This window comes from Anastrepha ludens, chromosome 2 (genome assembly GCF_028408465.1).
Source record: "Anastrepha ludens isolate Willacy chromosome 2, idAnaLude1.1, whole genome shotgun sequence".
Taxonomy (NCBI): domain Eukaryota; kingdom Metazoa; phylum Arthropoda; class Insecta; order Diptera; family Tephritidae; genus Anastrepha; species Anastrepha ludens.
The window spans coordinates 116056687-116082776 of NC_071498.1; the positions used below are offsets into that span (position 1 = coordinate 116056687).

At 37.1% G+C, this 26090-nt stretch overlaps 1 protein-coding gene across 1 annotated transcript in view; it reads left to right on the forward strand.

Annotated features, from left to right (window-relative positions):
* The window catches only part of LOC128871903 (hemicentin-1), a 334429-nt gene that overhangs the window by 302657 nt on the left and 5682 nt on the right, over positions 1 to 26090 (forward strand). The window lies entirely within an intron of this gene.

Here is a 26090-nt window from a genome sequence, read left to right on the forward strand (position 1 = left end):
TGCCTAGAACTGCTTTTTTTTGTCGGGACAGACTAGCAAGTACACCACTCAGACACAATTAAGTCCATTGCACTGCACTCGGATTCCTTTTTATTAAATCTACTCGACCTCCGAAGAAATCTTGTGGTGCCAAGGAGCCAAGGTGGTCGCTTCTTAACACATAAGTAAGTGCCAAAGACCTCAAGCCTGATTCGAGCGAAGGCGGGGCAGACGCACAGAAAATGGTCCGCCGTCTCATCCTTCTCTCCACCACATGCTGGGCAGAGTGCACTGTCTGAGTTGCTCACCTTTTCCATGTGTTTGTCCATGGAAAGTGGTCTGTCATCAGTCCAACCAGCCTCCTACAGTCCCATCTGCTTAGTGACTGGAGGAACTGCGACAGTCGGTCGTACATGACGGGTAACATCAGTTTTGTCCATCTTACTTCATCACTTCTCTAAGTATGACGCATAAATGCGAAAATGTAACCCTTTTACACTTTATTTAATGAACGTGAACAAAAAACAAAAAATAAAATAAATGAAGACTTTTGAAACTTCTCGACCTTCTTGTAATATATTTTCAGTCTATTTCTCTATAATTGTACATACATACTCGTATAAGTTGAGTAGATTGAGCATCTGCTCCTCTCTTGTTATTCCCCCATAGTACATTTTGCAGTTAGTTAATAGTTACGTATATATCACTTAATATTCCTACCCCTCCCTTTCTATCTCTACTCCTCACTCTTTAAGGTATTTAATTGCATTTTTTTGTCATATTCATATACTCCTGTTCTCTTCTTTTCGTAGTACTCATAGCAGAATATAATTGAATTTCCAAAATGAAAATTTTTTCCATATTTTCACTCGCAAACAAATTTTCTCTTAGGCGACTTCCTAATTCCTCTGCTTGATTGCACCAAGAATACCAACAATTTTAAGGCCACAGTACTCGGCAACACAAGTGGCAAAAGCAAGCAATACCAAGGTGTTGCTGCTGTCAGTTCCTCGAAGCGTTATCCATACCTTTCGATTCCATGCGGAGGCAGAGGCAACAAAATGCTGGCGCCGTTTAAGGGAACTCAACAGAAATTACTCATTTATCAGAGCTGCAGCGATGTTTGAAATCGTTCGTTCAATTTAGTTACCAATACATACTAACATAGTAGAAATTTGATTAATTAATGAATGATTGTGTACACGTACATATGTACATAACATACATGCATACACCCTTACATGTACCTACATACAGTTCAGCAACTCTACGCAACTACTTTTTCTATGCATTGTTATTTTTTGGTTTTTACCCTTACAAAATTTTCTTTGAAATTTCCAATTCACTGATTGCACAGACACTCAGATATTTACAGTTAGCTTAAAGTAAAAAAAATGTGACTGGAATTTTGTATACACTGCAAGGTTTCTACCTTTTAATTTTTTTTTTCTTTTTTTGTTTAACTTTACTAAAACCTTGTGTTATTTTGCCAATTGTACGTCTTTATCATTTGTGCTGGGTTATTGCGTTCGTATTCAATTACCCAGACCTTCTTTCCACAAGCTGCATTAATCCCTGGATCCAGAATAATACTAATGGAATAGCAATTTTTTGTTCACATGGAAGTGGTCCCTAACAGCCTAATGGAATAGAATTACTTAGATGCAGACATACATATTTACATGCACCGAAAAATAAATTATGACGAAGCTGTGTTCGCTGCTCTGTTAGAAATTCTAATAACACTTGATGCACGAATGATTTCTGATATACAGTGACGGACACACAAATATGGTTGCCGAAAAAATTGCTGTTTCTGCTTCATTCGTTTTTTACATGCGAATGTTTTGTTTAGTTTGCATTAACTACTAGTAATGGAAATGTGAAATAGCTTGTCCAAAAAGTTGGTTGAAAATATAAAATTTCATAATAAGTTCAAAATGGCGCAAAATTAAACACACCATTGGAAGATGTATAATTTTTGGAAATGGCACTTGTGAACTAGACAGCTGCACTAAACAAACAGACAAGCAGCGGGGCGTGTAAAGATCGAAATAAAGATTTTCATCACTCAAAATCCTTTTTTTATTTAGTAAAAAAGGCGGCCGCCGTAGCCGAATGGGTTGGTGCGTGATTACCATTCGGAATTCACAGAGAGAACATAGGTTCGAGTCTCGGTGCAACCAATATTAATAAAAACATTTTTCTAATAGCGGTCGCACCTCGGCAGGCAATGGCAAACCTCCGAGGGTATTTCTGCCATGAAAAAGCTCCTCATAAAAATATTTGCCGTTCGGAGTCGGCTTAAAACTGTAGGTCCCTCCATTTGTGGTACAACATCAAGACGCATACCACAAATAGGAGGAGAAGCTCGGCCAAACACCCAAAAAGGATGTACGCGCCAATTATATATATATATAATTTATATATATATATAAAAGTGATTCAAAAGCAAAATTGGATGATTAATTTTGCTAACTGGGGTTGAGCACAGTAATATGAAAATATGGCATTTGGAATAGAATAGAAAAACTTTGATTTTTGCAGTAGTAAATTTAGGTATTCTGAAAAAAAAAATGCTTCAGTAGAATGCATAATGGTTTTTGAGCATTACACTATTAATTCATCACTTCTGCAAACACCTCATCCTGCTCAAGTAAAGCACTGCGTATTTTCTTTGTTGTCTCTATTTTTAAAATATGCCATTGAAGTACGAACAATTTCAGGCACTCTTTTGAGCCCCTACATTGCCAAAATAGTTTTTAGCTTAGAACAAAAAGGGCAAAGATTATCTTGAAACTAATGGGCGATCAACCGATCTTTGCGTTACATTTGAAATCCCCTGAAAATAAAACTTCCCTCCAAACAATTGTGGTCCAAGTTGAGTTTTGTTTGACCCAATTAAGATGCTTTCGATATATTTTCGTTGTAAAGAGTGGCTTTTTGGTAGGGCAATCAGTCAGCAAACTAGCATTTTGGAGTGTTCAACGAACATATAGCTATACGCATGAACAAAATTGGGAAATATTGAAAACCTATTTCCAAAGTGGTGAGTCTTCTTCTTCTTTTCTGATTTTCACATCGGTGGCTATGTCAATAAGCAAAATTGTCGGATTTGGGGCTCAGAAAATCCACACGTTACTGTAGAGAAGCAAATGCATCCACGAGTCACTGTTTGGTGCGGTTTTTGGTCTGCCGGCATCATCGGGCCAATTTTTTTTTTTTTGGAAATGAGCGAGGAGCCGCGGTTACAGTAAATGGCGAGCGTTACCGTGACATGTTCAACGAGTTTTTGTTTCCAAAAATTGAAGAGGATGACATGGACGACATTTGGTTTCAACAGGACGGTGCAACTTGTCACACTGCCAAAGTTACACTCGAACTTTTGGCTACCGTTTTTGAATTCCGATATCAATTGGACGCCTCGGAGCTATGATTCAAACCCGTTGGACTATTTTTTGTGGGGAGCCGTTAAGGACAAATGCTATGCGAACCATCCAGAGACGATTGATGCTTTAAAACACGAAATCGAAGTTACCATTCATGAAATTGGAGCCCAAACAATCGAAAATGTGCTTAAAAATTGGGTTGATCGTATGGCCTACTGTAAAGCCAGTCGGGGCAGTCATTTCAACGATATTATTTTTCATTCATAAATGACAATGTTCAATCTCCAAAATAAAAGTTTGAAAAAATATTGATAGTTTTTTTTTATAGAAGATTCAAAAGGCAAATTTTACATGGCCCATCCTATATTTCTCGCACTAAATTACCTGCCGTTATCTGCTATGAACGCCCTTACATGCCCTTACATATGTTTGAGGCATAATATTGAATATATTTTGCAAACTCATGCATTTCCCGAAGGTACCTTCGTAAGAGGTGGCCTTTCTGATGCATTGTGAACTATTGTTTTTTTTTCTTAACTTCTTCATAACTGGGGAAAACTTCCGCAACTGGGTCAGAAAAAAGTTTTAAATACCGGGGTGAAGTATTTAAAGCTTATGTGGGATGGACTTCAGCACCATAAAAAAAGTTTGGTTGTTTTGGTTTCAAAATTTTTTTTTGTTTTTGTTATGTGTAATTTTTAGTTTATGATTTTGATTATTATTATTAATATTTCATATAATTTATTTTTATTACACAACTAAAAGTTTTTCACAATTCTTCTTAAAGGTACACTTTTAATGAATTTCAAAGTATTTACGATTGATGAAACATTGATTGTTTTAGAGGGCTACAGCTCGGCGTAACTGGCCCAACTAAGGGAAAACGACTTAAGAACGAAATGTAGAACTCTCCAAGACTAGAATAGTGGCACATTGTTGTCGAAAATCGGATAACAAAGAACTAAGTTTTAAGGTAAAAACCATTTCAGCGGGTTTTAGAAGGATACACAACAATTTTTTTATGATGCCGAAATCCTCGCAAAATAATTTTTTTGGGTATTTTATAATGTTTTATAATTTTGTTTTTTTAATTTTGTTTTTTTTAATATTTTTATTTATCTCGTTTTTTACTTTTCTTGTTTTGCTTGTATGGCGACCGACCTGATCTAATGCATACCAGAGACCTGCATGGCTCACTGTTTTCTTGAGTTGTTCATACGCTAAATTTCTTGCTCACATTCAGTCAATTGAACCAAAATATTTGGTCAAGTGCAGTCAGCTCATGCAGGCGAACGCGTAGTTCAGCTCAGTCAACACGTATGATCTAATGTCTTCGGCTCAAATCTAATCATTGAACAAAAAGCAGCATTGAATGAAATTAGCATCGGCCTTTGCGTTCAAACGATCAAACTAGCACATGTTCGAGCAAACGAGCGTTGGCGTACAATGTACGCTGTAAATTGCGTTTCGTATTTGAAAGGATAGTTGGTTTCAGCCGTTGAAAAAATGAATTGCAATGTTTTCCTTATTTACATTATTTTCTTTCGTGTTTATAAGTTATAAGTTTTAAGAAAAAAAACAAATATGAAAATATAGTGTTTTTGCTTTAAAATTTTGCTTTTACTTTGATATCGTTAGTTACAAGCAACAACTCATGCGGGATCATACGTGTTCAAACCGGCTCATTTGGCTCTATAGCCCTTTTATTCTTGCTCAAAAAAATGAATGTATAGCCGAACGAGCAAATACCCGAAACGGCTGCTATGAAGACGATTGGTGATAACATCGGAGGCTAAAACGCAGCACATGATTTGATTGAGCTGAAATAAACAATGACAATAACTTATTTGAACAAGTTCGATCGTTTGAACACAAAGGCCTGTTTTTTTGTTCAAGCGAAGCGTATGAATGTTTTACACTGAGCCGGTGCAGTTCTCTGATGCATACCTACATTTGTATACCGAAATTAGATCACAATCATGCAAGTCATGCAAGTATTTTATGTCTCTATATTTTAGTTCTTGCCACTCAAAGTTTACTTTCTTTTACTTTCTTTGTCATTGTTTTCTCTGCACAGATTCAATATTTCAATGTTTATTTTTGTTATCGCATATGTTTGCCTTAAATCTTACAAGGGTTGCATCTTTACACATGCCAGTGGACGCGTGTGTATTTTGCTGCTTTGATAACCTAAAAATTCCATGATTAATAAGAAATAATGGGAGAGTAATTGAAATCAAATAAAATCAACATTTTTTCATTAAAATCCGTTTACGTTGCCTACGCCTATTGTGCATAACTATGGGTGTGTGTTCACTCATACATACATACACATGTATTGGCTACTGTATGCGTTCAGGTAGGCGTGCGATGGGAGGCCAATTAAGCAAGCCACAAGTGTAAATATTTACCTTAAATGCATAAACAACTGTTGCAGCTGTGGAAGAAAAACAAATTTGATGGGTAATAATGACACCGTAAATATATGCATGTGTGTGTGCATAGTATGGGAAATAAGGAATTGCAAAACTTGATGGTCATGGCGTATATATGTATAACACTTTGAGTAGAATGTGCTTATATGTATGTATGTACAAATGTTCGTAGGTCCTCTGCAATCAAACCTACTGCCTTACACTAGTTTACTTAGCAGCTCAACTAGTCCGTCTTTTAAATTGCTGCAATACTACCGATTGGTATTTTTTGCATCGCGATGTCCCACTAAATTTCGATTGTAAGCAAATGCTTCAGCGGCAAACCTACCATTTAACGAACAAGTCGGCCTCTTTAACTGGTATAAACTATTTAACGAACTAGTCCATTTGTTGACTAAAATCACCAGTTTTGGGTGAGTTGGAAAAAGGAATAAAAAGTGTCAAGAATAGTTTTTATGAATAAAAACAAAATGCAAAAGTGTTTCTTATTTATTTAAATTGATTTCGTGCTTCAAAACTGCACTTTTCATCTTATTTTAATTTAAATTTTGCTGTTCCATTAAATTTGGTCTTTCATTTTTTATTTTTTGATTATTAAAAACTGTAAGAATGTTCAATACGTTTTGCATTTCGATAAGGAAATTTTATGGTTTGAAGTACAATTCATTATCGAGTATAGTCTCCCTCAATATCAGTTCATTTGTTTTCAAATTTGTGAATTCCATCCCTAAAGTAAGAATGTGGAAGGGCTGCAAAATAAGCTTCCACAGAGGATATGGCTTCATCATTTGATGAAAAATCCACAAGAACTCTACTTTGTCCTTTCGAAAACAAAATAAATGTTACTGACAAAGTCAAATTCGACACCCATTGTACACATACAGGGTGTTTGATTGAAAAGTAGTGAGCCTTATTTTTTTTAAGCCTTTTGGCTTATTCAACTAATATTCTTCAAAATAGGACCCTTGAGCGTCAATACACCGCTGGTAGTGGTCTTTCCACTGCAGGAAACATTTTTTAAACTCATCCGCCCGAATCGCGTTCAGTTCGGCTGTCACAGTTTTTTGGATCACCTCGATGGAGTCGAAATCCCTCCCCTTCAGCTTTATTTTCAGGTACGGGATCAAGAAGAAGTCCGGAGGGGACATGTCTGGGCTGTAGGGAGTGTGGGGAAGCACCGGAACCCCCATCTTGGCCAATGCAGAGGTTCACATCTTCGTCTGTTTGCGTTGTCGAAGGCCTTCCAGAACGCTGTTCGTCTTCAATGTCCTTCCGGCCTTCCTTGAACGACTTGTGCCACCGTTTCACCTGGGCACTGGACAGAGATTTGTCCCCGTAAGCCTCCTTGAGTAGCCCAATGGTTTCGGTACTCATTTTGTTTAGCTTTACGCAAAATTTGATCGAGTAACGTTGCTCCAACGATCGCTGCATTTTCGCCACTGCAAAATTCTAACACACTTTTAAAACAGCTTTCACGCGCGAATCAATGTTGACTGCACCGCTGTTGCCAGCGAACTGGCACCTGTTTCTAGTGGAAGGTCCAACGATCATCTTTCCCCACCAGCCGATTCGGTTGATCGCTTGGCAGACGCTCCGCGCGGGAAGGCTCATTACTTTTCAATCAAACCCTGTAGCTTTCTGAAACCCAATACTTCAGTCAATATATTACTTACGCTGCCCAGTGAGATGCCTATTGCTTCTACTAAATCTCTTTCAGTCATTCGAGGATTTTTCTATTACGATATCCTGTATTTTTTCTACGACTTCTGGTATTGTTTCTAATTTTGGTCGTCCTTGAGGTTGATTGCCTTCCAGGTTGGTACGACCATGTCTAAGTTCAGCAACTTTCTACTATGTATGCTTATTGATAGCGAAAATGAAAAGTCTTTATACACCCAACATTCGTTCGTAAATTTCCTTTGCTTTTCAACTTTCCAGAAATAAAAATTCAATCACTGTACGATGCTTGATTTTTTCCATTGTAAAAAATGCTGTGATACATACGTCGATATTAGATGGCCTGTAAACAAAAAATGAATTGACAAATTGAAATGAGATTTCACGTATATACGTTCATACGAAGAGTGTACCAAAATAACAAAAAAATCTAGGCTATAGCAACGCCCCCTCAACTTGAACCGCAAAACTTATTGAATAATTCGGTATTTATAAAAGAAGCTGGCTGCTCAGGCTTTCGTACGCAGTTATCCTACAATTTGTCTCTCGATTAAATGCACGAAGGACAATGTTGGATTTTTAGGATTCACTCCGAAGCTTATTGACTTCATCAATATTTCATATATAGACAGACTTTAAACGCCATTCATCGGGAGAATCCCACCACCTTCCCAAACTCCTGACCACCGAATGCCGTTAGCGGAGTCCAATCACCAACCATTGCCGCGAGAGTCCCGCGTAACTTAAGCTCAATTACGGTCTGTATATTGTAGCAGACTAAACTCTTACTTATCAACCCCGACACACTCAGTCTGCCATGGGAAGGAACACTGCACAATACTAATTGCCTATTCACAGGCCCCATCGAACCTACTCACCTAACACCACTCTCCCTCTGGACCGAAACTGTCGAAGCGACGCGTTTACTGAGTCTGCCGTTAAATGAATTAGACGATGGCGATCGGTGACTACACCTCACTGGCAAGGTCTAGTGAACTGACACCACACCCACAACAACAATCAATATTTATAATGGTCTAAAACTCATCTCGCGCTTTATTAATTATTAAAGCATTCCTACTTATAGAGATGGATGAATACTTTCTACTGCAACAAGTATAATAATAGTTACTTTCGGCCTAGTATTACTTCTGTCATCAAATACCAGTTCACGAGTCTGAATAAGCGCTGCGTAGTCTTTCCATGTCTTTCCACTGCTAGGTACATACAAATATACCTGTGCTGTTGGACAAGGGCAAATGCATTTTTGTTTGGTTTATTTACAACGTTCAGCCTTTGCTTGTTCTAAAATTGAAAAATTTTTATAAAAGAAGTGAAATTTACAAAAAACAAAAACATTTCTACTTTTCTATTATCTACAAAGTACTTACTCACGCTCTTAAAGTTCAAAAAGTTCAAAATCTCAAATGAAGCAACAGTTATCTTAGGGCATTAGATGTATCATTTATGTTGTTGAGGGGGCTTAAAGAATATTGTTTCATTCCACTAATCTCTGTGGCATTTTCGCATTTCGCAAATATAGCCTTTATTGTGTAATGAAATATTATATGTTTGTTTTCAAACCTAGTTATGACCTGCAGGTGAAAATAATCGTTTTAATTTCAATGAACTATTTTAAGAGCGCGACCTCCATTCAAAAGCACACTCAAACCACAAGTATTTCATTGCCTAGTTTCCTTTGATATATAAGCTTATTTACATTCTTACATACATACATACATACATACATACATATAGGATATGTGGTCAAAAGCCAAGCTGATATAAAGAAAGTAAATGACGTCTCACATGCGGCGCTACATTGAACTCCCCAAGGCAGGCCAAGAAACACATGGCGTCATACTGTCCGCAAGGAGACGATAAAATACTTCAATGAGCTTAGAAGAATGAAGAATGTGAAATCACTCAAATCAATCAAGAGATGAAGTATTGTTTGTGTTTTTTTTTTTGAGTAAGTGAAGTTGTTACCTTATTTTTATTTTTGTGTACTGACAATATTTAATTACAAAATAATTGCATTAATAAATATTAATAATTATCGTTTCCAAAGTCCCTATCTCCTCCACATAATATTACAATTTTGGAACAAGTCTTCATGGAACAAAATTCAAAGTATAAAACATACTTTTGCCGGCTGGAATTAGCCAACAATCAGATACATTTTTTGTTATTTGCAGTAAAAATGTATCTTTATCAAGAGATGTTCCTCCATACAATAAAATCTCAAAGTTTTTGAATTGCCTACGCTTCATAGTAGCAGAGAGGGACTTTTCGTTCCTGCCTTACTTTATGAGGTAAATTTCAATACTCCTTCCAGACTCAATGTAGTTATTTTAAGCCTAGCACATGTGAGGGTAACTTTGAAATACGTGACGTTCTTAATTATTTATGCCAGGGCATTGAAAGGTATTATGACTCGCTGTTTCTAACTCAGAAAATAGTATTATACATTTTTAAGAAATTACTTAGGTTAGGTTAGTCAGATTTCTTGTATGAGACAAGACACTGGATGGCCCTAAGGCCAATGTAATATCTGCATTTGATTTCCCTCTCCTAAGTTACTTAAACCACTTAGATCTTTTGAAGAGAGTAACTACTCTCTCCAGTGAGCCATGTGGCAAATTTCCATGCTGCACTAAATCTTTGAAGTGCCAGACATTCACAGAAGAGGGTTTATACCGATTCAATTTTTTGACTCACAATATTACTTGCTATATTCGGAAAATAGTTTCTCTTAAAGGCAGTTGATACATTGCTACTATAGCTGTTTCTAGATTATGCGGCAAGGGTAAACCTTTCGCATATTTTCATGATTACTTTTTCTGGCAGAACAGTCGAGACTATTCCTGTTTCCGGTCACGCGTTGCATTATCGGGCGATTGGACCGAGGGGGAGCAATGCTACATCTCGTATCCTCATGTATGCTGGCAAAGGCGCAGCTCGTCAGATTATTTGCTTCAAATTAGAGTAGGTAGATAGGTATATTAGATGGCAAGAGTACCACAGGTACACTGCAAGTTGCACTAGACTGCCGCTTTCATAGCATAATATAGACTACTACCTGCGACAAATTACAAAACTTATAGGAAGATAAACCATCTACACCCATTTAGTGCTGTGGGTGTAGTGGATGAGAGAAACGGGCTCAAGATTGGATACCTGCCTCGGGATATCCCCAAAAGACACACTATGAAACCTTCAGTGAGGCCAAAGTGATTTTGAGATAGCGCACGATAAAATAGAACATCATCTGTCTTGCGCTTTCTTTAAGAAAGAAATTGTGCAGTTTTCCTTTAACAACGGTCAAGGGGACACCGATGTCTGAGATGTGGTCAACTCAAATCGATTCCTATGCCCTGGAACACAGATAAAAGAAATGTTTCCTGCACGTTTGGTCACTTCCTTACATGTTGACCACAAGAGATCTGCAACATGGTGACGACAGAGCAGCTCTTCACTATTGGAAAAGATATTTGCCTCCAGAGACCAACCTGCTTCACTCTAATAGCGCCCTGAGCAGCAATGGATTGAATTTGTATATCAACGGAAAGTTAGTGCAGAATGACACTAAAGGCGGAAGTGGGGCATTGTCTACATGTCCCAGTGATGCCAATACATGCAGTTCTCTGCACTCTGTCCAATTTAGTAGTGGTATACTCCGAAATTAAAGTAAGTCTCTCTAGCTTTATACGCCCATCTGCTTTTGACTTATTTTAAGTATTACAGTAATTTCCGGGAGAGAGAGAACCGTTTTCTGGGGTCTCGGCACTAGAATATTTGAGCAATATGTTCAAACAAGAAATTTTTCCTGTGCAGCTAATGATTATCTCTAGAGTTTCAGATGTAGCCCAGTATAAAAGTATGATCTTCATCTCTATTGTAAAAATCTATTCTGAAATCCTGCACAAGCATTGTTTTGATGTGCTTGCAATTGATGAAGAGGACAAGCAGTGCAAGTAGAAGCTGTAATTAGACTCATAGCCTAGTTTCTAGTAGAGTCTACTTAGTCGGTACTTTGAGTGACATGTGAGCGAGTCGTCAGAGGTCGTGAATTCGTCATACAGGCTTCGTTTCCATATTCCTTTCGACCGTCCTCTTCGTCGAGAGCCTTGCAGATTCCAGTCTAGGAACATTCTGCTAATGTCAGTCGTAGATTTATATATTGTATGGCCTATCCATTTCCACTTTCCTTCGCGTATTTCAATCTTTGAAATACGGCCTTTCTACGCTTCGAGCAAGTAGTGCGTCATTATCAACCCAGTTATCTGGCCACCATATACACAGTATGTTCAATAAATAGCATAACTTTTCAGATGTAGAATAAAACACGTATCGTACTGTATTTGAAAGTTATTTTTTATTCAAAATAGTCTCCATTTAAGTCGATACAACGTTCAGAACGATCAACCAATTTCTGCATGGACTTTTTTATGTCATATAAGGGAATGTTCTTGAAAACGCAATTTCTTTGCTTTTGGCTCCCCTTTCGTCTTCCATTCCGCAGATTGACGCTTAGTTTCAGGGTCATATTTGAAGCACCATGTTTCGTCACCAGTTATGATCGAATCAAGAAAATCTGGATCGTTTTCAGCTGTTGAAATGATGTCTTTACAATGCTCTACACGAGCGATTTTTTATTTTCATTTAATTGGTGTGGAACAAAGCGTGCACAAACCTTTATTTTGCCCAAATCGTCAGTTAAAATTTTCCAAATAGTACCAGAAGATGAATTTAATTTTCAGCCAACATTCTTACAGTGAAATTTCTGTCAACAGCAATGATTTCGCGACTTTTTCCACCAATTCAGCAAGATTACTTACTTCTGGACGACCAGGTCTTTCATCATCATTCAAATCTTCACGACCATTTTTAAATCATTTAAGCCAATTATATACATTTGAACGATGTAAATAATCATCACCATAAACTTTTTGCATCAATTCGTACGTCTCACTTAATTGTTTTTCCAAGGTTAACACAGAATTTAATATTTGCTCTTTGCTCCATTGTATTTTTACGAAATATACTGTCAATAAAAGGCGCGCAACTTTTTAACTTGTCAAACAATTTACATAAAGTTGGCTGCGGTTTAAAGCTGACGCTTGTACCTTTTCAATGTGATCAAAGTTTAATAGATAGCTCTACGTGTTCTATGATTTAAATAAAAAGTTCTGTTATTTATTGAACATACTGTGTATGTACTAAAATACTGCTTAGAAATGAATGAGTTGACGAGCGAAAAATGATTTAGTCACATTTCTAGGTGTGTATGTTTGTATATGCGAATCAACTCGAAATCTGCAAGCCTGATGGAGAATTTCGATTTAGAAGAAATTAATAATGGCTTTGAGATGAGATTGATAAAAAAATATCTATAAGTTGATGTTTCGTGCTTACAGTGGGCTCTGAATTTGAACCTCCAAATGGTGGTCACACACAAACCTAATCGGCTACGGCGGCCGCCGTCAACGTTTCTTGTTTCATCGCACATTAAAAAGATATTACCATTAAGATAATATGGAAGAAAAAACATTATTTATATATATATATGTATATAATAGGTCTATTTATAAGTTCGTGCGGTTTTACAACAGATGGCGTAACTTGATTATTATTCCATCGATCCACATTTCCAAACATTCATTGGAGAGCTACTGTCGTAAGGCACAAACGTCAGTATAAGTTTTTTATTTGAAGCGTAAACAACAATATATTTACCACACTTGAAAATGTCGAATTTCGTGCCAAATAATGTGTTTTTGCGGGGAATTCTTCTTCATTATTTTAATATGAAGAAAAAAACAGCCGAAAGTCATCGTATCTTGGTGGAAGTTTATGGTGAGCATGCTCTATCTGAGCGAACGTGCCAGAAGTGGTTTGCACGCTTTAAAAGTGGTGATTTTGGCTTGGAAGACGAAGAACGCGAGGGTGCGCCGCCAAAGTTCATGGATACCGAATTGGAGGAATTGCTCGATCAAGATCCGGCTCAAACGCAAGAAGAGGTTGCAAAAACTTTGGGAGTTGATCAATCAACCATTTCCAAACGTTTAAAAGCCATGGGAATGATCCGAAAGGTAGGCCATTGGGTGCCGTATGAATTGAAGCCAAGAGACGTTGAACGCCGTTTTATGGCATGCGAACAACTGCTTCAACGGCACAAAAGAAAGGGTTTTTTGCATCGAATTGTGACTGGCGATGAAAAGTGGGTCCATTACGACAATCCAAAACGTCGGGCAACGTATGGATACCCTGGCCATGCTTCAACATCGACGTCGGCGCAGAATATTCATGGCCTGAAGGTTATGCTGTGTATCTGGTGGGACCAGCTGGGTGTTGTGTATTATGAGCTACTGAAACCGAATGAAACGATTACGGGGGATGTCTACCGACGACAATTGATGCGTTTGAGCCGAGCACTGCGAGAAAAACGGCCGCAATACGCCGATAGACACGACAAAGTTATTTTGCAACATGACAATGCTCGGCCACATGTTGCACAAGTGGTCAAAACATACTTAGAAACGCTCAAATGGGATGTCCTACCCCACCCGCCGTATAGTCCAGACCTTGCGCCATCCGATTACTATCTCTTCCGATCGATGCAACATGGCCTGGCTGACCAGCACTTCCGTAATTACGATGAAGTCAAAAAATGGATCGATTCGTGGATTGCGGCAAAACCGACCGAATTTTTCACAAAGGGAATCCGTGAATTGCCAGAAAGATGGGAAAAAGTAGTAGTAAGCGATGGACAATATTTTGAATATTAAATTTGTAACCATTTTACGTCAATAAAGTTTCAAATTTCGAAAAAAACCGCACGAACTTATTCATAGTCCTATTATGTACATTTCTCCAATCCACTTAGATCTTCCTTGAAGACTGTTGGACAGTTGGTGATGGAAGAATGGCAATTCAGATGGCACTCACCTGAACATATTGACCAATTGAGAAATCAAAAATAGTAATGAAAATGAAAAGAATGTAGCCATATAGTGAATAATTTTTCCTACCGCTACGCGGTATCTTGCATTCCAGGCGAACAAGGAGCAGAGCCATTGCTCTTACCCTTAAAAACAACTCAAAAAGTAGAGTTGAAATTTAAGGAACTGGCCCTCTTCTAAGGCAATATCTCTAAAATAGGTTAATGCTTCACTGGATTTTTAATTGGGCAGTCGCTGTATATTTTGCAAAGCTCACAATAGAGGAGCCATAGCCATGTTTATGTCATCAATTATTGGTGCCGTAGCTATAAGCAGCTGATATTTAAAAATGTTATCACTTATTTGAGCATTTCGAAGTTCAGAAACTAAAGAAGAGATAACAACATGACCAGTGGAGGTAATTAGTAATTTATAATATACATTAATATATTGGTATATACACAATGCAGCAAATCAAAATGCACCACAATGCAACTGGTTATGGTTATGGCGAAAAACCAAAATTCAATTGGACTCTACGGTTATAACTATGACTACGAAATTATGGCACCTCTAATCGAGTGTTACTCATATGTTGGTTCGATCAGCAAATTTAAGGCGTTCTGATTATGGCACCTCTACTTTATGCTTTAATCGATCTTACGATGTTGCACATAAGTACATACAGCTACGTGCTACTTCTATCTCAGATTTGTAGTTAGATTTAATAGTCTTTTTCCGAAATGAAAGTCACTGATGGAACTTTCTTTGCGCACAAGATGACGTCTGAATACAACCAAATAATTTTTACGACACTTCATTTTTACTACATTTCAGGCACTCAAATGTATTCAAAGCTGTCATATTGCAAAGCTTTAAGTACTTATTCATTACAATTCTTTTATTTATATTTTTTTATAGAAATATAGTCTATGCTACAACAAAAACCACGTAACACAAGGTTTTAACTTTCTGCAAATTAGTATAGTTTAAGCCACTATTGTATCAAAGTCTGTAAGGAGTGTAATTCATATACATAAAATACATACATAAATAATTAAAAAAACTTTTAAGCCTCTTAGTTACAATTTCTAGACAAATTTTGTGTACACAATTTTGTAGGCCACTGAATTTTGGTGTAACACAGTGTAAGTTTGAAGTTGCTCGAAAATTGCTTTGAATTTTGCGACGTTTTTTTTTGCTAGCCATCTTTTGCATTTTCTACTTTTCAATGCCACATTCGATTACCACTTCTCTGCTCGCTAGAGAATTCTGTTGCTCGGCAAGCGAAGAATTCGTATGTAAAAACAACAACGATTTAGCGGTGATTAAGCGACTTTGTTTACAGCTACTTAGCTCAGTGCTTCCAAGTCTTTTTTCATATATTTTGCATATTTCTTATTTATTTTTATACTAGCAACCCGCCCAGCTTCGCACGGGTATAAAATATATACCCTATGTTACTCACTGAAAAAATGATTAAAATCGATCCAGTAGTTTTGGCTTATTCATTATTGCCCGTGGCCCGCACGCGTTAAATTTGGAGTAAAACAATTCTCCTTTCTTTATAGCATGAAGATTTCCTGCTATCTTTGGGATATCTAAATTCATACCCTACATTTTTGCATATTAACTTTTTGCATTTTTACATATATATTTATTTTATTTTTACAACAATTACTATATTACAGAATGTCTTTATATACAACGTTCATAGCCTTCTTGTCATTAGACAATACAAACATGTTTTCTCTAGAGGTTACTCTTGAAAGAGCGACATACAGTTGGCCATGTGAAAAACAGTCAACACTCAAATCTAAGCCTGCAACGTTGAAGGTTTGACCCTGAGATTTATTAATGGTCATTGCAAAAGATGTCTTTACCGGAAATTGTAAGCGTTTAAATTGGAATGGTAGATCCGATGGTATCAGAGGGATTCGGGGAATCAATACATCTTCTCCGGTACCACATCCTGTGAGTATTGTGCACTCTATTATGAAAGTTTTCAGTGATTTTACCAGCAAACGCGTGCCATTGCAAAGTTTAGGTGGACTTAGGTTTCTTAATAAAATAACAGGGCAACCTATTTTCAGCTCCATTTTGTGAGGAGGGAGTCCAGACGGGTTCAAAGAATTTAGAAATTCTGTAGAAAAATGAACAGCTTCTTCCAAATCGAGAACAGAATCGACCGAGTAGTATATTTTCGTCGGCGCATCAATCTTTGAAATAATCAAGTTATTTATATTACTTTATCTACTTGTTCGTTAGTTGGTGACAGAATAGCTCTTTCTTTAAACCAAGATATTGTCTTATACCTTATGTTATCAATGTCTGGATAGACATTGTTGACTAACTCTTGGATGTTGTCTATCAAAACACAAAGGTTTTCTAGGTTAATCCTTCCCTCACTTTGTGTTAATTCTCCATTGCCAACTTTTAGCAGCATCTCTGGAAATAGCCTGTTCTCACGTGAAGATGACGAAATCCTCATATTGGTTTTAAGCTCTAATTTATTGACATACGACTAAAGGTGGGATCTTTTTAGCGAAGCATTTATTTCGTCAGCACGTGTTCCTCGAGTCACAACTGGTAGGATTTGACGGAAATCTCCTGAGAACAGAATTATATATCCACCCATAGGTGCATTTTTGTTGCGCAAATCGCGCATTGTCCTATCCAGTGCTTCCACAGACGTCTTGTTTGACATGGTAGCTTCGTCCCAGACTATTAATGAGCAGTCACGCATCAATTTTCCTGTATTGCTCTGTCTAGAAACACTACAGACGCTGTTATCATCATCGGTGGCGATTTTCAGCGGGTGCTTCATTGTAGAGTGTGTGGTTCGGCCTCTTTCCAAAAGACTCTTTCCAAAAGAGTAGCGGCAATGCCGGATGACGCAACAGCTAACGCAATTTTTCCGGTAGATCTCAATTACTAATTACTGTTGTAATATCTTGAAAAATATTGTTTTTAATTATATGCTGTAAAGAGCCATATACATAGATCTATATGAAAACAACAATGTATTTAAGGTATTTAATTGGATAAGGATTAATGTTGTACCCATTTGTTGAAATCGCTTCGAAAATAAGCTATTAGTTGTCGTAAAAAGTAAATGACAAAAAATGTTATTGTATGGAATTGATAGCAAACTAAACGCGCTCCGAATCAATAAAAACTATTCAAAAACTGTATTTTAATTATGTGCGATTTACTAATATAGAACGTGAAAATAGCGTTTTATTTCGCTGTAAAATTGTATGTACATATAATTACATGGAATTCAGTACATACATAGATACATATGTATGTACATATGTCCGAAATGAAATAATGCGAGCGATTCGTAAATACATACATACATACGTCACCATACGATGTAATTCAACATTAATGAGGTATGGTGAGATTATCGCTTAACGCCTGTTGCTTCATTCGGTTGACAGCGAACACACACACAAACAGCTTTTTTTGGAAAAAGAGCTGCTTTTGTTTAAACAATTTTGGTTAAATAACAAATAAATCAATTTTTTTTTTTGATGCAGAACGAAAGTAAATATTTCAAAGTTAAACTTCAAGAAAGTTTCATTTTAATTGGTTGATTCGTTTATGATTTATGGCCGTGAAAACAAAAAAATTATGTATTTTTGCCACATTTTGACCGATTGCCACGCCCCCTTTATATATTTCTTCACATTATATAGATATAAATCTTCCTCTTCAATCAATCTATCTTTAAAAAAAAACCGCATCAAAATCCGTTGCGTAGTTTTAAAGATTTAAGCGTATAAGGGGACATAGGGACAGAAAAAGCGACTTTGTTTTATAATATGTAGTGATTATGTTTTGAAATACTTTCCAAAGCAGTGGTTTGTACAATATGTTGAGTTTTGTTATGTAATGAGGGGGAGAGGACGCTTGGCATTTAACTATTCTACGATGGGTTCAAATCATTTTGCATGCTTTCAGGTGTAACGGTTTGAAAATCCAAGATCTCTGATAACAGTTTGTCAAAACGGAAATAATACAGTGGTGACATGTGAGTTGGCGTATCGGAAAAGATATGTATGAATATTGTATTGAATTCCACACGGGAAGTTTTCTGTTTAATGACTACTTGAAAGCATCTAAAGAAAGCGCGAAATTTTGTTTATATGGAAAAAAAATACCCGAAAATGTCAGCAAAAAAAGTCTAATAAAGGGATGGAATTCTGGAACAGCATTAAGCTCATAAACTATATTTCTATATTTTTCTAAATATGTTTACTAGAAAGTTTGTAATTTCGATAAATATTTTTTTGACCTTCTTTTAAATTTCGCACACATTTGAAGCTTTAAGTCATACACATTTTTTTGTAGTCTAAATAATTTTTTATAAATTAAAAGTAAATAAATAACCAAAACATTGCAATATATCGCACTGCTGCTATTGTGCACACAAGTGTAACTATATAGGTATGCGAATCCATCTAAAAGCAATAACAGTGTTGCGTAATTTCCGCCTTAACAAGCAGCTTTGAAGGCACCACCAAATGAATGTAATAGAAATAATAAAAAGTCAGTTGTGGTAGGATATGGCTGATGTGTTACGACTACAAAAATGTAAATATTTTTTAATTTTTTTCTTTTAGTTACACTCTCCCAAATACAATTCGCCACACTCTCACATTAACACTGAACGTGCACGCAGTTTGATGGCAAACCGTGTGAGTCTCGTTCGAGAGTTCTATGCAGCGTCTTTATGACCATAAGATGCCGCAGTCTCGCATTTGCGACACACTAACGCATACACTCGTACTCATATGTATGTGATTGTGCACTAAATGCAATAACAATAAAATGTACGGATATAACGGAACAATATAAAAGCTGAAAGTTAACAGCGCAAAGCTTAATGTAAACGCATGCCAGAGAATGGCATCGAAAGGCGGGCAAAGGAAGGCTACAAAATGGGTGGCAGGAGGTATGCAGTGGCAGTAAGAGGGTGGTCAATAATCACATATGAGTGTGGCACACATCATCTGGGGTGTCTTGTGTGTGTTACCACACGTTGTACGCTGCTTGTTGCGTCGCATAAAACCATTATCAGTATGAGCAACTGCTAAAGAAGAGTGTGACGTTTGTGGAAAAGAGTTTGAGAGAAGTGTAAGCAAAGCTACAGCAATGCACGTACTGGCGCACATAATAAAATGATATAAAAACGATATTAACTCGAAACGAAATGGCATTGTAGAGTGAAAATAAAATAATAAAATGTGCGTCTATTTATTTTGCCCCTCCAAACGAACATCTAAGTAAACACTGAGCCAGACCGCGACTACAGGCCGAATTTAATATTTAAGTGATGTTAAAAAAACGATTTTTGTACTCGTATGCAATGCTGATATTTTTGAAAATTTTGACGTCTTACAATTTATTTATTAAAGAATGGCTTTTCATGCGCTTTCGTCTTTTTTTTGCAAATTTTATTTTAGCTTTTGCTTTTGCTTTAAATTACGCTTATGCACAGCGTTTTTGTGTATTTTTATTTTTTGTATACTATGTGTGTGTGTTTACCGTAATACACAAGGTGGCGCAAAATTAATCACCTTGTCGCAAGATTCAACATTTTTTGCGAGTGATGTCGTACGTCAATTATATTTGATGCTTGTGAACTAGACAGGCTGGAGCATAAAAAAAGGCAAAGAGTGGAGCTGGTAAATTCAAAATAAAGATCTCGATCACTCAAAATCATTTCTTTTAGACAGTATGTAAAAACAAAATTATTGTAGATGATTAATTTTGCTCCACCTTGTACCTACAAATTCCTATTAACTAATACATTTTATTTTATGAATAACTGAAAACAATTTTTTTAAGTCAATTTGTTTTGAAATACCGAAAAACTAAAAATCAAGTGAGTAGTTCATTAGCAGCTACCCGTAAGCTTTGATAAGAATAGGCAATGGATACAAATAAATATATATATAAAGCAAGCAAAAACAAAAATTATTATTATGGTTACAGGGCAAACTCTGCGATTCTAAGATCTATTGTGCCCCCTTCACAGATTTAAAAAAAGGGGACCCTAAGGCGCATGTATCAGTCTTTCCGCTTATTATTCGATGCTCATCTACGATTATTTTGCTGTGCCTGTGCTCCCGTTGTGCCTTGTATCAGGTCAGTCCATAAGCTCGTGCGTTTTCTAAGGGAGGTTTTAGAATTAATAAAAAAGTCGTTTAAAGTATTTATTAATCAAAAATATATTTTCCTTCATTATTTACAATGACTTCCCAACGCCTATGCACATTTTTAATTCCCTGCTCAAAAAATGTGTTGCCCTTGGAGCTAAAATACGTTTCAATATCCCTTTTTGTAGCTTCCTTTGAGGAGTAATTCTTGTTACTCATATGGGATTGAAGTCCACGGAAAAGGTAATAATCACAAGGTGCAATATCCAGAGAGTATGGTGGGTGCACCATTAGCTTTCATCCGAGCTCGTTCAGCTTAGCGGTATGAGGTCTTGCGTTGTCGTGGTGAAACAAAACTTTGCGTGTATTCACTAAAGACGGTCGATTTTTGTTAAGTGCCTCATTCAGGTTTGATAAATAAATAAAATAAATAATTGGCGCGTACACTTCTGTTAGGTGTTTGGCCGAGCTCCTCCTCCTATTTGTGGTGTGCGTTTTGATGTTGTTCCACAAATGGAGGGACCTACAGTTTCAAGCCGACTCCGAACGGCAGATATTTTTATGAGGAGCTTCTTTCATGGCAGGAATACACTCGGAGGTTTGCCATTGCCTGCCGAGGGGCGACCGCTATTAGAAAAATGTTTTTATAAATTTTGCTTTCATCGAGATTCGAACCAACGACTTCTCTGTGAATTCCGAATGGTAATCACGCACCAACCCATTCGGCTACGGCGGCCGCGTTTGATAACTGATGAGAATAATAATCAGCAGTTATCGTCTGGTTTGGTTCCAGAAGTTCATAATAAACAATACCGGCCACATCCCACCAAATAGACAAGAGAATCTTCTTGGGGTAAAGGTCATCTCTAGGGGTCGGTGTTTGTCTGGTGTTTCATCTTTATCTAACCATTGGCGTTTGCGAACAGGATTATTGTAAAGGACCCATTTTTCATCACGAGTAACGATACGGTTCAAAAACTTTCAATTTCAAGCCGTTGCAGCAGCTGAAAACACACATTCACTCTCTGCTGAAGGTTGGCGACGGAAAGTCTATGCGGAACCCATTTTCCCAGCTTTGAAACCTTTCCCAACTGAACCAGGCGCCTGTGAACTGTTCCATGCGATGAATTTAACCTCTGAGCTATCATATCGACTGTCAAATTTGGCTCAGCTTCCACGAGTTCGAACAAGGCGTCGGAGTTAAAGACTTCAGGACGAGCAGCGCGCGGAGAATCCTCCACGTCGCAGTTACCACTACTGAGTTTTGAAAACCACTTTTGCGCAATCCTTATACTCACGGTATCGTCTCCATGAACAGTGTTTATTTCTGCAGCAGCAGTTTTTGCATTTTTACCAACTTTTATAAAAAAAAATACAAAATATGCCTCTTATACGCGTTCGAAGATTCCATTTTATTTTCTAACAACACGTGCTTCTATCCGCGATTAAAATCACTTATCACTTGTGCATTCAATATATCAAAAAAAAATATAAATAGTTCCGTTATATTCCGCGAATAATTCTTTGTATGCAAAAATCGTGCAAAAGTGAAAGTATGGGTAAAATACGCACGAATTTCTGGACGGACCTGATAGTTGCGTTCTCTACTCTACAGAATATGCAGATTTCACGCGAATTAATTCCCAGTTTAGTCAGGTGCTACTTCAGACTACAATTTTCTGCCAGAATTCTTATAATAATTCTTAGATTATTCCGAGATAAATTCATGCAATACTTATAGCATTTTCAGTAGCAAATTATATCCTTCTATATAAACTACGTCCCTTTCTTGTCCCTCAGTGAATAGTGCCACACTGTCGAGACCGTATGAAGGCTCTAGACCTGTGAGGCAAGTGATGTTCCCTTCTGTGCAAGTTTGTCAGCAATCTCATTCTCATAAATGCAAATGCCACCCAGTACCCAAATAATCTAAACTGGTTAAGATACTAAGACTGGCAAGTTTGTAATATTCCGCACACAGTATTTGCAACTTATATTGAAGTTTTCACTAGCATGACCATAATTTCTTTGGGGGAAAAATACTCATTTTTGCGCGAAACCCTCTAGAAACGTAAGGACATAAGAAATCTACTCAGTGAAAATTTTTGAAAAATGTTTTTTGGAGAAGAAATATTTTTCTTATCAATTTCTAAAAACACTTCTCCCAGACTTTTTTTTTTTTTTTTGTTTTTAATAATAATTTAGGATAATGAGTAATGTATTTACTAATATTGCGATGCTAGCGTAGCGCATTTCACTGATTCAGTGGATTGCTGCGACTTTTGAAATACTTCAAAATACTTCGTCATTTATCTAGCGATTCGGATCATCAGCATAGGTTTTAAAAAAAGTAAACTCCATTATTATTAATACAATATTATTCTTTGTTTTTTCTTTTAATATAGTTCTTATAACAACAAGCAACATATATCTTAGAGTCTTAAACCTCGTAGAAAAATTAAAAATCAAAATTCCAAATTCCTTATCACAATTTTTAGAAATTTTGAGTATGCGATCTTTACTGCAATATTTCTTGGAAAATAAACAAAGGTCTTAACTGCATAATGTTTTACATAAAAAATAAAAATACAAACATTTTTAACTTTAGCCTTAGAGGTTCCCTCTAAATCTTAACCCATTGGCTTAAAATTTAAAATCAATAGTTTTTGGATTTCTTCAAATTTCTAGAAGGTACCCCGAACAATATCAGCAATGCTAGAAAAAGCAGCCGCCCAGGCAATACATCTATCTATTGCGCATACATATTTTCGAGAGATCGACATCTGTTTTCTCGTGATTTCAAAGTATCTTAACATCAGTCCAAGTACAATATTCTCGGTACCATTTTTAGTTATCAAACCATTCGTATACCGGGATATCAAAAATTGGGGTTTCATGTATATTTCGAGTACACCACACAATTCTTTCCGCCAATAAGTTCCGTTCGGAGTGTTTTATAAAAGAAAACTTCTATTGCATGATATATCTCAGCATTGTGATTTCCGAGTATTGGTAAAAAAAAGGTGTAACTTCGAACGCCATACAGCATATACGTTCGATCTACTCGAGAAATAAAGAACTGTATACTCGAAATTTTAATTTTATTGTGAAGCATTTCTCAACGAGTTTAGCTGTTATTGTGTGAGAGGCAGCACATAGAGCAGCTACCTGGCTGTCTGATAAAATACAGATGCGCTTCGAAGTACCCCTTCTTGGACATTCTCAGCCGCGACTTTCTATGCTATGGATCTCAGCTTGAAAGTCTGTTGGATAACCGTTTTTTCAAAAGTGACGCTTAAATCTCAGTAGTGAATAATTTCACTACAACTTTAACCAGGAATACAAGGCGATGCACACAAAGCACATGAGGGTTAACGTGTTCTTGACAGAGGGTTATCGTGGAAGCGCAACATTGAGGGGAGAATTAGGAATGCAATAGTCGGCTTGTGTAGATGGAGGGACGCTATCGCCAAAAGATGGGGCCTTTCGCTTAAAGTTAACATTAGGCTTTATAACACTATTATAAAGCCAATTTTACTGTACTAAATCCTTGTCTGGTGGAACTCGCTGGAATGATATCAATTAAAAAGCTAGAGAGGGTTCAAAGGCTCATTGGAATCAATGGAGTGCCTCAGACCATACCTACTCTGGCACTCAACGCTATGATGAATGTGGCACCCGTGGGCATCGCAGGAAAAACTGCTGCTACACGCGCCGCAATCAGATTGAGGTATTCGGGCCATAAACTAGACTTAAGCTATGGGTACCCCAGCATTCTTAACAACTTTTGAGTTCATCCCCATGGTGCTGGACTATTTTACACCCTCGGTAGGTCCGAGCGGAATTTTTCCCATTCATATTCCTTCAAGAGAAGAGTGGGCGGGGCGCAACATTTGGAAGCATTGCTTTGCAAATATGTTTACAAATGGTTCGAAGTTGAACGGAAGACTCGGTGGGGTAGTATTCTGTGAGGAGCTCCCCATCGAGCTTAAATTGAGGCTTCTGGACCACTGTAGTGTTTTTCAAGCAGAAGTTGCCGCAATTAAGGAAGCTGGTGATAGGCTGCTCGCTTCTGTAATTAGAGTAAATGAGGTAAATATCTACTCCGATTAGGGCAATGGCTCGTTGTTTGTGCGTTCGAAATTAGTCGGGGTTCGATATTAGCCTCATTTGGGTTCCCGGTCACAGCGGCATAGAGGGCCGATGAGTTGGCTAGACAGGGGACTCTCGAGACGGCTTCTTTCACAATATGAGAGGATTGGATTCCTTTAAGAACCTGTGGTTTGCTCCTGGAAAGATGGGCCTCGCGTCAACTCAGCGAGCGCTGGGCTAGTGCGCAAACGTGCAAAGTCGGGAATTCCTTCGGCGAACTTCTTAGGCTAAGAAAGCCACAGCTATCGAATTTGGTAGGTTTTCTCACCTAACACTGTCCGTTAGGTGTCCATGCGGTGAGGTGTGACATTGCTTCAATCCCTTTCTGCAGAAACTGTCTGAAGGACGAGGTAGAATCATCTCAGCACCTTCTTCGGGCTAAGGTTTAAATATCTGGGTTCTCACTTTTTCGCTAACCAACGGATATTGCGGATTTAATTATCACACATCCGGTGAAATTCATTAGCAGGTTGAAACGGTTAACACACACGTTAATCGCCAATGTTGTTTGTCATCCTCAAATCCTCTAATCCGAGCCTTGGATTCTGTCTAGTTCCTCCCCCTCCGCTGTTCCACTCCCCTCCCTCTGTATGGTATCACAACGGACATATTTTAAATTTTTGTACAAGTGGGCCTCTCGCAAGGACAGCCATTTCATCTAACCTAACACAAAGTACATTGAAACTGATTATGAAAATGATCGATCTTTAAGAACAATAATCGCAAAATTCGTGATTTTTTGGTGGAAATAATTGTCGACATTTCAAAGTCTAGTGAAAAATTTTGAAGAAACTGATTCTGTCGAGGGTAGAAAAAGGACTGGCAAACCAAATTGAAGATTTTTGAAAAGTAAACTATAAGTGAATAAGCCCACAATGAATCCAGACCTGGACACAACAACGATATTGATGGACTTAATGCGATAATGTGTGAGCGAGTCCTTGAACATTTTAATTTTCGTAAAGGTAGCCTGTAGACGTGCTCTTGGTGGGCATTTAGATGGTGTCATTTTTCAGATATAATATATAAATAATATAATATATAAATTAAGAGTCGTATTTTCCATAAAAGATTGTGCAACTTGAAAGAATCTAAATTTTTACAAATTTTTATTTAAAACAACATCTAGGCGCGTCTTTTGAAATGTCTTGTATTAAAAAAATTTAATTTGCGATATGAAGGGTTTTAAATTTACTGTATTCCAAAATGAATCACATCTAGTTTTGTAACCAAACTAACGAAGGTGCATCAAAAAACTACTTAAATGCTGTCGTTGAGTGTAATCAATGCTTATTTAGTACTTTTTCACTTTTCAAATGAGTTATACAAAAAATATTTGTTTTC